A 13,333-nucleotide genomic window follows, 5' to 3' on the forward strand; every position below is an offset into this window, starting at 1 on the left:
TCCTAGAGAATTTATGTCACTGCTGCCATGTTCTGTTTTCAGCAACTGGTGTCAGCTGTGCAAACGCTTTGACATTTGAGTACAGCTGGTTCTCCCCCTCGTCATTGTGTAATGTGTAGTGGTCATTTTCTAGAGCGTTCCCGGGATAGACCGGTTCATGGAGCTTTCTGCGCGGTCACCGGAGTGTCACTCCAAGTGAAGGGGCTTATGTAGGAGATGTATTACTGCTATGGAGCAAAAACACACGGATGCACGCTCCCACTTTCACTTACCATCGCCAATCATTGGATTACCGATCAAACCCGTCCAACGGGTCTGTGAAAATAACGCACAGCGCTCGATGTGTCATCCGAGAACCGTCCACTTTTTGCCCTATAATGGGTAGGAAAAGTTTGGATCTTTTTTTTTATTTTTGCATAAGAGAAAACAGACAAACACTTGGCCAAACAATGGAAGAAAATCAGATCCATTAGAAAAGTGGAGAGAAAAAAAAACTTTGGACTTCTGAATAAGACCATGGGCAGTCCAAACCTAGACTTGACTAAAAACGCCGCACAATAAATTTCCGCATGTTTAGACACATTTATTTATTTTTGGCAAAACAGCTGAGTTGGCTTTATTTGCTCCTCCATTTTGGAGCATGTTTTAGGCTCCTCTAATTCCAGCAAAGTTCTACTGTAAACAAGAAGTTATGGCCACTTTCGGGGTGATTAAAAATGATCTGTCATCAGGTCAAAAGTGACCAGTTTTTGCTCTTGAGTCCCAATGCTCTCCCGAGTAATCTTTTTTTTATTATTATTTAAATCCACCATACGGATCCAGAGATATGGACCTTTATATGTAGTGATAACTTATATGGACGTTACAAGGGGGCGGTGCTCACAGGATCCTCTGGGGTGTGTCTTTAGGATACTGTACACCCTATGAGCTCTGTCCCTCTGGTAAAGACCATAACAATTAGCAGTAAATAAAAATGCCCAAGTCTCGGGAATCATATGGCGGATTAAAAAAAGGAAAAAAACTGAAAACTTAGGAGACCATAAAGAATAAATTAAAAGCCAAAATTGGCCACTTTTGACCTTGTGACAGGTCCACTTCAAACACTTAAAAAGGTACATACGACCATTTCAAAATTTTGATTTCTGCTCACTATAGTAAATTTTCCCTATCTAAAACTGTAGTTGTCGGAGGGACTGCTCGGCTGTTTGGGTGAGACTGCTTTACCATTTGCTTGTTCTTGTCTGGAATCTGCTATGTAAATGTAATATATACAGTATGTTACTGTTTATATATGGTACTGTTCTGTGGTTTGTCTTGGAAATGCTGGATAGTGGTTTGCCAGAACTCGGCAGCACCTGAATGTCCTGTCACCATAACTGATTAGTTTCTTAATTGGCAACTAAAAGGAGGAGGTGCCACCATGAGTTCAGCCCATGAAGAGCCGCACTCTGACATTGAAGTGTGCATCGTGACCCCTAAATGCTTCATCACGATGGGTCGAGAGGAGATGAAATAAGGGACTGGTTTGGCACCAAGGTGGCAGAGTGTCTGTGCGTGGCATAAAAGAAACTTGTTGTTGGCGTTGGCCTATTTGAAGAGTAGATACTGACCATCAGAGGAGTGGTGATGATCTTAGAACCAGTGTGGACTTGTTAGTCATGGAATATTGTCGGCTGGTGAATGAAGCTGGTCGTTCTTTGTAGGAGAGGCGACGGTGACGTGGGGCCTGTGTAGACTCTGTTGTGTACCACATGGCACGTTTTAGGACAACCTATTGTGTAAGAGTTATCACCATGATATGCAAGACCTAGAGATTGAAGTGAAGATCTATGGAGATCTGACCTATAAATTCATTACCAATTGGGGCATGGGTTACTCTAGCTGTGGAAGGAAAATTTTCTGGAGGAAGTGCAGGCAAAGAGAGTTGTCAACCTGGAAGGAGTCAGCTACAACTGGGAGAGCGGCAGGGTGGGTTAGCTGAGGATGGACTTCAGTGAGGCTGTAAAGGACATTAGCAAAGGAGGACTTTGTGAACATTGTGCAGCTGAAAATGTTACGCCCTGAGACCTATATTTTTGCCTAACTGGTTCGGGCTTGTTGGGTGGTGGAAAGGTGTAGAAAAGGAGACATTATTTAAGGTCTTCTCGAAATAGAGACTTGAATAGCAGGGACCTTCCCTTTGGTCACATGTTGATAGTGTATTTCAAAGTTTACTGTGTGAGGGACCATAAGCCTAAGGTCCATGTGAAGCTCACAGAGGCTTGGGAACGTCATACATATTGTTGGGATTGTTTGGGTTGTGTTCAAGTGACATCGTCACACGGAGAGAACTGCAACCACCAAGCTCTTGTGCCTAATGTGAGTTGTGTGACCGTCAAGCTTGTTGTGTCTCCCTGAAAAGTGTAGTTCTTATCTACTTTGGTCTGCTATTTCTTTAAGGCGGGGCACTCAACTTCCATCTTAATCCATCTAAATTACAGTACATGAACCTTGATATTGTCTGATAGCCACATCCATGCCCACCATAAAACACTAAATAGCCACTGTGGCACCTTACCCCCTGGATACTAATGTACCCAAGACGTCATAGGGTCAGTGGCCCGAGACTGACAGTCATTCCCTCGCAGCTGTCATCATTTGGGACAGAAAGCCTGGGAACCAGAGAACCTCACACATCTACTGCATTGTGCATGGGGATCAGTGGGGTCCTTGGATTATGCCCCCAACAGATGATGCTTTCCCAGTAAAGCACCATTTAATTTTCCCTATTATTAGTTACTATATTAGAGGGTTGAATATTGTCAGATAGTACTTGTAAAAACAGGCACTTTTGCAATTTACAGTTTATTAAATATTGCATCCGTTCTTGAGATGCTAACATTTTTCTTTTCCCTTGGAGACCGACCACCACTGTTGCTTGGACGCAAGCTCTTGAATCTGGCAAGAATTAGGAGGTGACAGTGCGCTCCATCGATCCCGGCCAGCTTCAAAACAGTGCAGACAAGCTGAATGGAAGAAAAAGCTTGTAATCACATGTTTTGCTCTCTAACAGCGGTGGTCGGTCTCCAAGGTAACGAGGTGTAAGCAAAAGAAAAGTGTTAATATCTCAAGAATGGCTGAAAATTTTAACAAGCAGTGAATGGTAAAATTGCTTGTATTTACAAGCTCTATCCAACCGTACCCTTTATTTATTAGATGAGAACAACCCTTTAATAAATGACACTTCCCGATGTGCCGGGGGCTGGAGATGTTACTAGAGGACACGCTAGGTCCTTGTTGTGAACACAACACTGGATTAGTAGAGGACAGCTGAGCAACGGATAATGATGCAGATCACAAATATAGTCCCGGGACAGCGCTGAAGTGTTAAGTCCTCCTGGAATTGCCGAAAGCAGCACAAAGACCAGGGGCCAGGTCACACCCGTGGGTCAGTGTGGCCTATCCAACGCCGTGAGGCTCAATTATTCACTACCAGCTCCATCGCTGATATAGTGCTCGTTTATGCTGCTATATCTGCGGCCCACACGCTCTGACAATATAATCTTTATATACTTTTAGCTAGATATATAAACAATATTAGGCCTCATTGATCAAAACAGCCAATCAGAGCTCAGCTTTCATTTTTAAAACAGCTCTGGTAAAATAAAAACTGAGCTGTGATTGGTTGCTAGGGGAAGCAAAGACAGGTTTCCAGCCAGTTTTGATAAATCGGCCTCCATTTGGTGTTATTGTTATGTAAAGCAACCAATCGCTGCGCAGCTTTCAGTTCTAAATCTGCATTGGCAAAATAAAAGCTTTGCTGTGATTGGTTGCTACAGGCAACAAACACAATTTTAACCGTCTAGATAAATCTGCCCTCAAATCTGTAGTGGGCTGTGAATAGTGCGCGGCGGACGGCTATTCACACAGTGTTGTGTGGGGTCTTCTTCGCTTTATTTTCCTGGGACCCTCACAGCAGTACCATTTGTAGAGCCCTGATGGTGACCCTCAGTATCACCACAACTACCATTGGAGTAAAAGTGGATCGCCCCCGCGGGCAGTGGGGTGCTCAGTACCGGGTCCTTCGGTTCTCAGGGGGATGTCACGGTGGCTGACCCGGTCCGTGGCCCGTGGGACGTCCATTTTAAAGTGGAAAGGTCTTTAAAGGGATATGTTGGTGACGTCACCTGTGGTATTCGGTCAGGGTGACCGACGCTGCTTTAAGGCCATGTTCACACTTCGCGGTTTTTACCGCGGATCCGCTGCGATTTTGATGCTGCGGGTCCGCAGCAGTTTCCATAGCGTTTACATTAACATGTAAACCCTATGGAAACCGCAAACCACTGTGCACATGCTGCGGGAAAAACCGCGCAGAAACGCAGCGGTTTAAAACCCGCAGCATGTCACTTCTTTGTGCAGAATCGCTGCGATTCTGCACCAATAGGAATGCATTGAACCGCTTACTTCCCGCATGGGGCTGTGCCCACGTTGCGGGAAGTAAGCGGTTAATGTGCGGGTGGTACCCGGGGAGGAGGAGAGGAGACTCTCCTCCAGGCCCTCGGAACCATATTTGGGGTAAAAAAAAAAAGAATAAAAATAAAAAATAACGCTATACTCACCTCTCAGCGTTGCACGCGGCCGTCCCCGGTCTCAGTTGCTCCCTCGGTGTTCCGGCTACCGGGATCCTGCGCCTCAGAAGGAGGCAGCCTGTGCAGGGCAGAACTCCTTCTGGTATCCACTCCTTTGCTATGACTTCTTCACCCTCTCTACAATACAGTTCTCTTGTCATGTCCTTTCTTAAGAACTGCCGCACTTAGGGCAGGCGCATCTCCGTGACCCTCTGTCTCAGCCTCTGACAGGCTCCCACCCCTGTCAGGGACCAACTACCTGAGCAAAGCTCAGCCAGCAACTGCCTAACTTCCTCCCCAGGCAACCAGTTTTACCTAAGTGTGAAGAGTGCCCTAATAAATAGGAGCATAGCTCCCTCTGGTGGCCTGGAGTGGGAAATGTGTTGCATGTTTGTGATACCTGGATTCAGTTGTCTTTCTTTGCCTCCAAACGTAACATCACTCCCCCCTAGAGGAGAACGATATTACTGCAACGACGAAGGACCCTGGGGCGCTGCATAAGGAGTCTGTATTGTCATTAGAGTTATATAATCTTGCGTTGAAATCTCTTGTCAATTTTTCTTTTCCGTCCACATCTAGGGAGGTTAGCCACAGTGCCATGGGCTTTACACTTCTTGATGACACTGCGCACGGAAGACACAGGAACATTCAGATCTTTGGAGATGGAATTGTAGCCTTGAGATTGCTCATGCTTCCTCACAATTTGGTTTCTCAAATCCTCAGACAGTTCTTTGGTCTTCTTTCTTTTCTCCATGCTCAATGTGGTACACACAAGGACACAGGACAGAGGTTGAGTCAACTTTAATCCATGTCAACTTGCTGCAAGTGTGATTTAGTTATTGCCAACACCTGTTAGGTGCCACAGGTAAGTTACAGGTGCTGTTAATTACACTAATTAGAGAAGCATCACATGATTTTTCAAATGGTGCCAATACTTTTGTCCACCCCCTTTTTATGTTTGGTGTGGAATTATATCCAATTTGGCTTTAGGACAATTCTTTTTGTGTTTTTTTTCATTTAAGACAAATTAAATGAAGATAATAATACCAGAGAATTTGTGTTTGCAATCATTTTCAGGAAGAAACTGAGTATTATCTGACAGAATTGCAGGGGTGTTAATACTTTTGGCCATGACTGTATGTACAAAGTGACTGCACCAGCAGAATAGTGAGTGCAGCTCTGGGGTATAATACAGGATGTAACTCAGGATCAGTAATGTAATGTATGTACACAGTGGCTGCACCAGCAGAATAGTGAGTGCAGCTCTGGAGTATAATACAGGATGTAACTCAGGATCAGTAATGTAATGTATGTACACAGTGACTGCACCAGCAGAATAGTGAGTGCAGCTCTGGAGTATAATACAGGATGTAACTCAGGATCAGTAATGTAATGTATGTACACAGTGACTGCACCAGCAGAATAGTGAGTACAGCTCTGGGGTATAATACAGGATGTAACTCAGGATCAGTAATGTAATGTATGTACACAGTGACTGCACCAGCAGAACAGTGAGTGCAGCTCTGGGGTATAATACAGGATGTAACTCAGGATCAGTAATGTAATGTATGTACACAGTGACTGCACCAGCAGAATAGTGAGTGCAGCTCTGGGGTATAATACAGGATGTAACTCAGGATCAGTAATGTAATGTATGTACACAGTGGCTGCACCAGCAGAATAGTGAGTGCAGCTCTGGGGTATAATACAGGATGTAACTCAGGATCAGTAATGTAATGTATGTACACAGTGACTGCACCAGAATAGTGAGTGCAGCTCTGGGGTATAATACAGGATGTAACTCTGGATCAGTAATGTAATGTATGTACACAGTGACTGCACCAGCAGAATAGTGAGTGCAGCTCTGGAGTATAATACAGGCAGGCTCGGACTGGTCCACCGGAGAACCGGAGGATCCTCCGGTGGGCCCAGGCACTGACACCTGCTGGCAGGGCCCCCACTGCTCCAGTGTCCCCCACTGCTCTGCTCTGCACTGCATCTTCTTCCTGCTTGTGCTGTCACGTGGTACCGCTCATTAAGCTCATGAATATGCGCATATTCATGACTTTAATCAGCATTATCACATGACCGCACAAGCAGGAAGAAGATGCAGTGCAGAGCAGACGCCGAGACCATCGCTGGAGCAGGGTGAGTATCGTCTTCAAGGAGGGTGGGTGGGGGGCGGCCGGGGGGGCCCCGGAGCAGTGGGGGACACACACTGGGGGCAGATTGCTGGACACACACTGGGGCAGAATGCTGGAGACACACTGGGGCAGAATGCTGGAGACACACTGGGGCAGAATGCTGGATACACTGGGGGCAGAATGCTGGACACACTAGGGGCAGAATGCTGGACACACTGGGGGCAGAATGCTGGACACACTGGGGGCAGAATGCTGGACACACTGGGGGCAGTGCTGGACACACTGGGGGCAGATTGCTGGACACACTGGGGCAGTGCTGGACACTGGGGCAGATTGCTGGACACACTGGGGGCAGTGCTGGACATACTGGGGCAGATTGTTGGACAACCTGGGGCAGATTGCTGGACACACTGGGGCAGATTGCCGGACATACTGGGGCAGATTCCTGGACACACTGTCTGGGGGCAATGCTGGACATACTGGGACAGATTCCTGGACACACTGGGGGTAATATGCTGGACACACTGGGGCAGATTGCCAGACATACTGGGGCAGATTGCTGGACACACTGTCTGGGGGCAATGCTGGACACACTGGGGCAAATTGCTGGACACTGGGGCAATATGCCGGACATACTGGGGCAGATTGCTGGATATACTGGGGCAATATGCTGGACATACTGGGGCAATATGCCGGACATACTGGGGGTAATATGCTGGACACACTGGGGGTAATATGCTGGACACACTGGGGCAGATTGCTGGACACACTGGGGGCAGGACTGGAGGCATGGGCAGAATGTAGATATGGGGCATGATTGGAGACACGGGGCAGAATGAAAGACATGGGGCAGGATTGGATCATGGGGCAGGATGGATACGATGGAGACAGATGGGGCAGGATGGGGAGATCATATGGGGTAGAATGGATACTCATGAGGGCAGGATGCGAGAACATATGGCTGGAGCCAGGAATGAGATAAACGGGGCCAGGGTGGGGAATATTATTACCATATGGGCTAATTAAGGGATATTATTACTGCAGTGATGTATTTAGTTTATTTTTTGAGTATACTGTTTTAATTGGGGGGGCGGTCCTGTTACTGTGTAGAGTGACACTATGTCGCCTTTTTTTCTTCATGTGGTGTAATGTAGAAGTTGTGAAAAATTAAGTAATGTGTTCTGCAAGCGGAGCTCGAGATAACTGTGTTATTTCCTGCAGAAATGAGTCCTGGCTGGATGAAGTGATGGCGGTCTGTGCTGGATGAAAGATGAAGGACTTCACCTAGAGACGTCACTGGTGAGTCAGTGTTACCTATACACTGACACTATACACTGTATACTATATACAGAGCTCCTGTGTATAATGTCACCAGTGATCACTGTATTACCAATACATTATATACAGAGCTCCTGTGTATAATACCACCAGTGATCTCTGTATTACCTCTACACAGACACTGCATACTAAGTACAGATCTCCTGTGTATAATGTCACTTATGCTGCCGTCACACTAGCAGTATTTGGTCAGTATTTTACATCAGTATTTGTAAGCCAAAACCAGGAGTGGGTGATAAATGCAGAAGTGGTGCACATGTTTCTATTATACTTTTCCTCAAATTGTTCCACTCCTGGTTTTGGCTTACAAATACTGATGTAAAATACTGACCAAATACTGCTAGTGTGACAGCAGCCTTATGGTGATAGTATTGTGGGTTTTTTTTGTTTTTTCTTTATTTCTGATCAGTATTGTAGTATTCAGTCACTATGTGGTGGTAATATGTGGTCTGGAAATGGTGTTGTGGTATTTGTCCCTTGTATGTGCTATTTGGTCACCAAGTGGTGTTAATATGTGGTCTTGACATGGTGCGGTGGTATTTGTCCCTTGTATGTAGTATTATTCGGTCACTATGTGGTCTGGTCATGGTGTGGTGGTATTTCTTCCTGTATGTGGTAATATTGGTCTTGGTATAGTGGATTGTGTTGTGTATGGCGGTCATTTGTTCTCTCTGATATTAATTAGGAGAACATTCTTTATTTCCATTAGAGTTTCAATGCTCTGTACACAGCGGCGGAGATGCACTTAGGGTACTGTCACACAGTGCAATTTTCGTCGCTACGACGGCACGATCCGTGACGTCGCAGCGTCGTATGATTATCGCTCCAGCGTCGTAGACTGCGGTCACACTTTGCAATCACGACGCTGGAGCGATGCCGAAGTCCCCGGGTAACCAGGGTAAACATCGGGTAACTAAGCGCAGGGCCGCACTTAGTAACCCGATGTTTACCCTGGTTACCAGCGTAAACGTTAAAAAAACAAACAGTACATACTTACATTCCGGTGTCTGTCCCCGGCGTCTCAGCTTCTCTCCACTGTGTAAGCGCGATAGCCGGAAAGCACAGCGGTGACGTCACCGCTGTGCTCGCTTTCCGGCTGGCAGATGCTCACACAGTGGAGAGAAGCTGAGACGCCGGAGGACAGACACCGGGATGTAAGTATGTACTGTTTGTTTTTTTAACGTTTACGCTGGTAACCAGGGTAAACATCGGGTTACTAAGCGCGGCCCTGCGCTTAGTTACCCGATGTTTACCCTGGTTACAAGCGAACACATCGCTGGATCGCTGTCACACACAACGATCCAGCGATGTCAGCGGGTGATCAAGCGACGAAAGAAAGTTCCAAACGATCTGCTACGACGTACGATTCTCAGCAGGATCCCTGATCGCTGCTGCGTGTCAGACACTGCGATATCGTAACGATATCGCTAGAACGTCACGAATCGTACCGTCGTAGCGATCAAAATTGCACTGTGTGACAGTACCCTTACAGGGGTTTCCTGTGGAAAAAAGTAATCACCTCTCCACAGGATAAGTGATTGGTGGGGGTCTGACTGCTTGGACCCATTCAGCAAAATGTGGAACTTTTTATCCCCATTAGACTGGAGTGGCATGTCCGACTAGATCACTGATCCATTCATTCCCTCAGTGGCTGCACTTGTTTTTTTCTGGAAGCCCCAAAGAGAATGAATGGAGCTGCGGTCAGAAATCCCACCTGCCGCTGCATTTTAAAATAGTGATAAAAGTGTCCTGTCAGGGATAAAACTTCCCCATTCTTCCGATCGGTGCAGTTTCTAATGGTCGGATCTAAGCGATGACCTATCCTGTGGAGCCCATGGATCAGTGATAACTTGTTTTACCAAGAACCCCATTAATGTAAACTACCGTAATTATACATCCCAGTTATTGGGGCACACGGCAGATGTGCAGCAGCCGCCGGTGTTTTACAGCCGATGCTCCACTATAATGACAGATATTTGCATATAGCTGTAGGGTGGGCCCCTAGAGTCCATTCCTCTGGTGGGCCCCAGACACCCCAGTCCGACGCTGAATACAGGATGTAACTCAGGATCAGTAATGTAATGTATGTACACAGTGACTGCACCAGCAGAATAGTGAGTGCAGCTCTGGAGTATAATACAGGATGTAACTCAGGATCAGTAATGTAATGTATGTACACGGTGACTGCACCAGCAGAATAGTGACTGCAGCTGTGGAGTATAATACAGGATGTAACTCAGGATCAGTAATGTAATGTATGTACACGGTGACTGCACCAGCAGAATAGTGAGTGCAGCTCTGGGGTATAATACAGGATGTAACTCAGGATCAGTAATGTAATGTATGTACACAGTGACTGCACCAGCAGAATAGTGAGTGCAGCTCTGGGGTATAATACAGGATGTAACTCAGGATCAGTAATGTAATGTATGTACACAGTGACTGCACCAGCAGAATAGTGAGTGCAGCTCTGGAGTATAATACAGGATGTAACTCAGGATCAGTAATGTAATGTATGTACACAGTGACTGCACCAGCAGAATAGTGAGTGCAGCTCTGGGGTATAATACAGGATGTAACTCAGGATCAGTAATGTAATGTATGTACACAGTGACTGCACCAGCAGAATAGTGAGTGCAGCTCTGGGGTATAATACAGGAGGTAACTCAGGATCAGTAATGTAATGTATGTACACAGTGACTGCACCAGCAGAATAGTGAGTGCAGCTCTGGAGTGTAATACAGGAGGTAACTCAGGATCAGTAATGTAATGTATGTACACAGTGACTGCACCAGCAGAATAGTGAGTGCAGCTCTGGAGTGTAATACAGGATGTAACTCAGGATCAGTAATGTAATGTATGTACACAGTGACTGCACCAGCAGAATAGTGAGTGCAGCTGTGGAGTATAATACAGGATGTAACTCAGGATCAGTAATGTAATGTATGTACACAGTGACTGCACCAGCAGAATAGTGAGTGCAGCTCTGGAGTGTAATACAGGAGGTAACTCAGGATCAGTAATGTAATGTATGTACACAGTGACTGCACCAGCAGAATAGTGAGTGCAGCTCTGGGGTATAATACAGGATGTAACTCAGGATCAGTAATGTAATGTATGTACACAGTGACTGCACCAGCAGAATAGTGAGTGCAGCTCTGGAGTGTAATACAGGAGGTAACTCAGGATCAGTAATGTAATGTATGTACACAGTGACTGCACCAGCAGAATAGTGAGTGCAGCTCTGGAGGATAATACAGAATATAACTCAGGATCAGTAATGTAATGTATGTATACAGTGACTGCACCAGCAGAATAGTGAGTGCAGCTCTGGGGTATAATACAGGATGTAACTCAGGATCAGTAATGTAATGTATGTACACAGCGACTGCACCAGCAGAATAGTGAGTGCAGCTCTGGAGGATAATACAGGATGTATCTCCATCCTGAGTTGAACATTCAGACTCAAAGGTAATAAAAATAAAAGCGTGGCTGCTTTTTTTTTCCCAGAAACAATGTCACTATTGTCCGTGGGTTATGTCTGGTTTGTCATTTCAGCTCTATTAATTTAAATGTGGCAGAGCTGTAATTTCACATACAACCTGTGCAGAAACGTGGCGCTGTTTATGAGTGAAAATAATACCCCAGATATTTGTTGTCTAATCCTGGATAACCCTAATAAATATTCCAGTCTGATATTGATCCTCTGTCAAATAGTAAGTCATTATCACTGAGTCTACGCGTCACTTCTGACCAGGCACCGTTAGGAGAATTAGGAGCTGGCGCCTGTTATGAAAACACATCGTGCCCTCTCCTGCGGGATTTACCCTGATATTGGACACTCGTGCAGTTAGAGGCACAGACCTTTCATGGGATTTTAGTAGGATTATTATTATTATTATTATTATGCCTCGCAGGATAAGATAGAAGACAGAGCCATGAACTTTCAGACTTTGGCCGACATAAGCGATCGCAGGTTGTCAGCAATTCTGGGAAATAAACTCAGCTCATTAAATACCTGGGATAATTTGGCCGTGGATCATTTTTATTAATGTTCATATAAAAAAATATGGATCGTATCTAGACAGAAAGGATTAGTGTTAAAATAATAGAAACATATGTGTGTGTGTACATATATATATATATATATTTACATATTATTATTAATTTTTTTTGTTATAAAAAAACATTTTGAATTAAAATTAAAATTTACTCTCAGCAGCCGATCAGGTTTCTGTTTGCAATGTCCATCCTCCTTTAAAGCAGGTTTCCATTTTAATGCTAAATTATTATATAGTGAAGGAATCCGCAACTTTTAATATAATCTGGCACTGGCTCATTATCTCTTTTACGCCTTATATTATACAGTGAAGGAATCACAACTTTTAATATAATCTGGCTCTGGCTCATTATCTCTTTTATGCCTTATATTATATAGTGAAGGAATCCGCCACTTTTAATATAATCTGGCACTGGCTCATTATCTCTTATGCCTTATATAGTGAAGGAATCCGCAACTTTTAATATAATCTGGCGCTGGCTCATTATCTCTTTTACGTCTTATATTATATAGTGAAGGAATCCGCAACTTTTAATATCTGGCGCTGGCTCATTATCAATTTTACGTCTTAGATAGTGAAGGAATCCGCAACTTTTAATATAATCTGGTGACTGCTAATTATCTCTTTTATGCCTTATATTATATAATGAAGGAATCCGCAACTTTTAATATCTGGCGCTGGCTCATTATCTCTTTCATGTCTTATATAGTGAAGGAATCCGCAACTTTTAATATAATCTGGCGCTGGCTCATTATCTCTTTCATGTCTTTTTTTCTAGAGAAAAAATGGCTGCATCTGCGACTTTTTATTTGTGCCCTTCTCATTATTTCATTTGCTCTTTTTTATGTTAAGTTTACTTGGTTTTGTCTTTTTTTTTCTTTGCCATTATGGGCGCAGTTTGCTCATTCATCACTTGTGACTTTTTTAAATGTCCCAAAATGTTTGCGCAGTTCTCCTTAAGTTCCCCAGTAAAGTACAAAATCTGTCAAATTTTTCTGAAAAATACGGACGTCTGAATGAGCCGGAACATGCGACATTTGAAATAGGCGCAAAAAGCTCTAAAAAGGCGCAAAAAAAAACACAAAACAAAACAAAAAAGCATTTTTGAAATGTGATGAATTTGGGGGAAAATCTGCCAAATACGAGTGAATTTTCTGTAGACACATACACTATGGTGAAATTT

The sequence above is a fragment of the Ranitomeya variabilis genome, chromosome 8 (assembly GCF_051348905.1).
Source record: "Ranitomeya variabilis isolate aRanVar5 chromosome 8, aRanVar5.hap1, whole genome shotgun sequence".
Lineage (NCBI taxonomy): Eukaryota > Metazoa > Chordata > Amphibia > Anura > Dendrobatidae > Ranitomeya > Ranitomeya variabilis.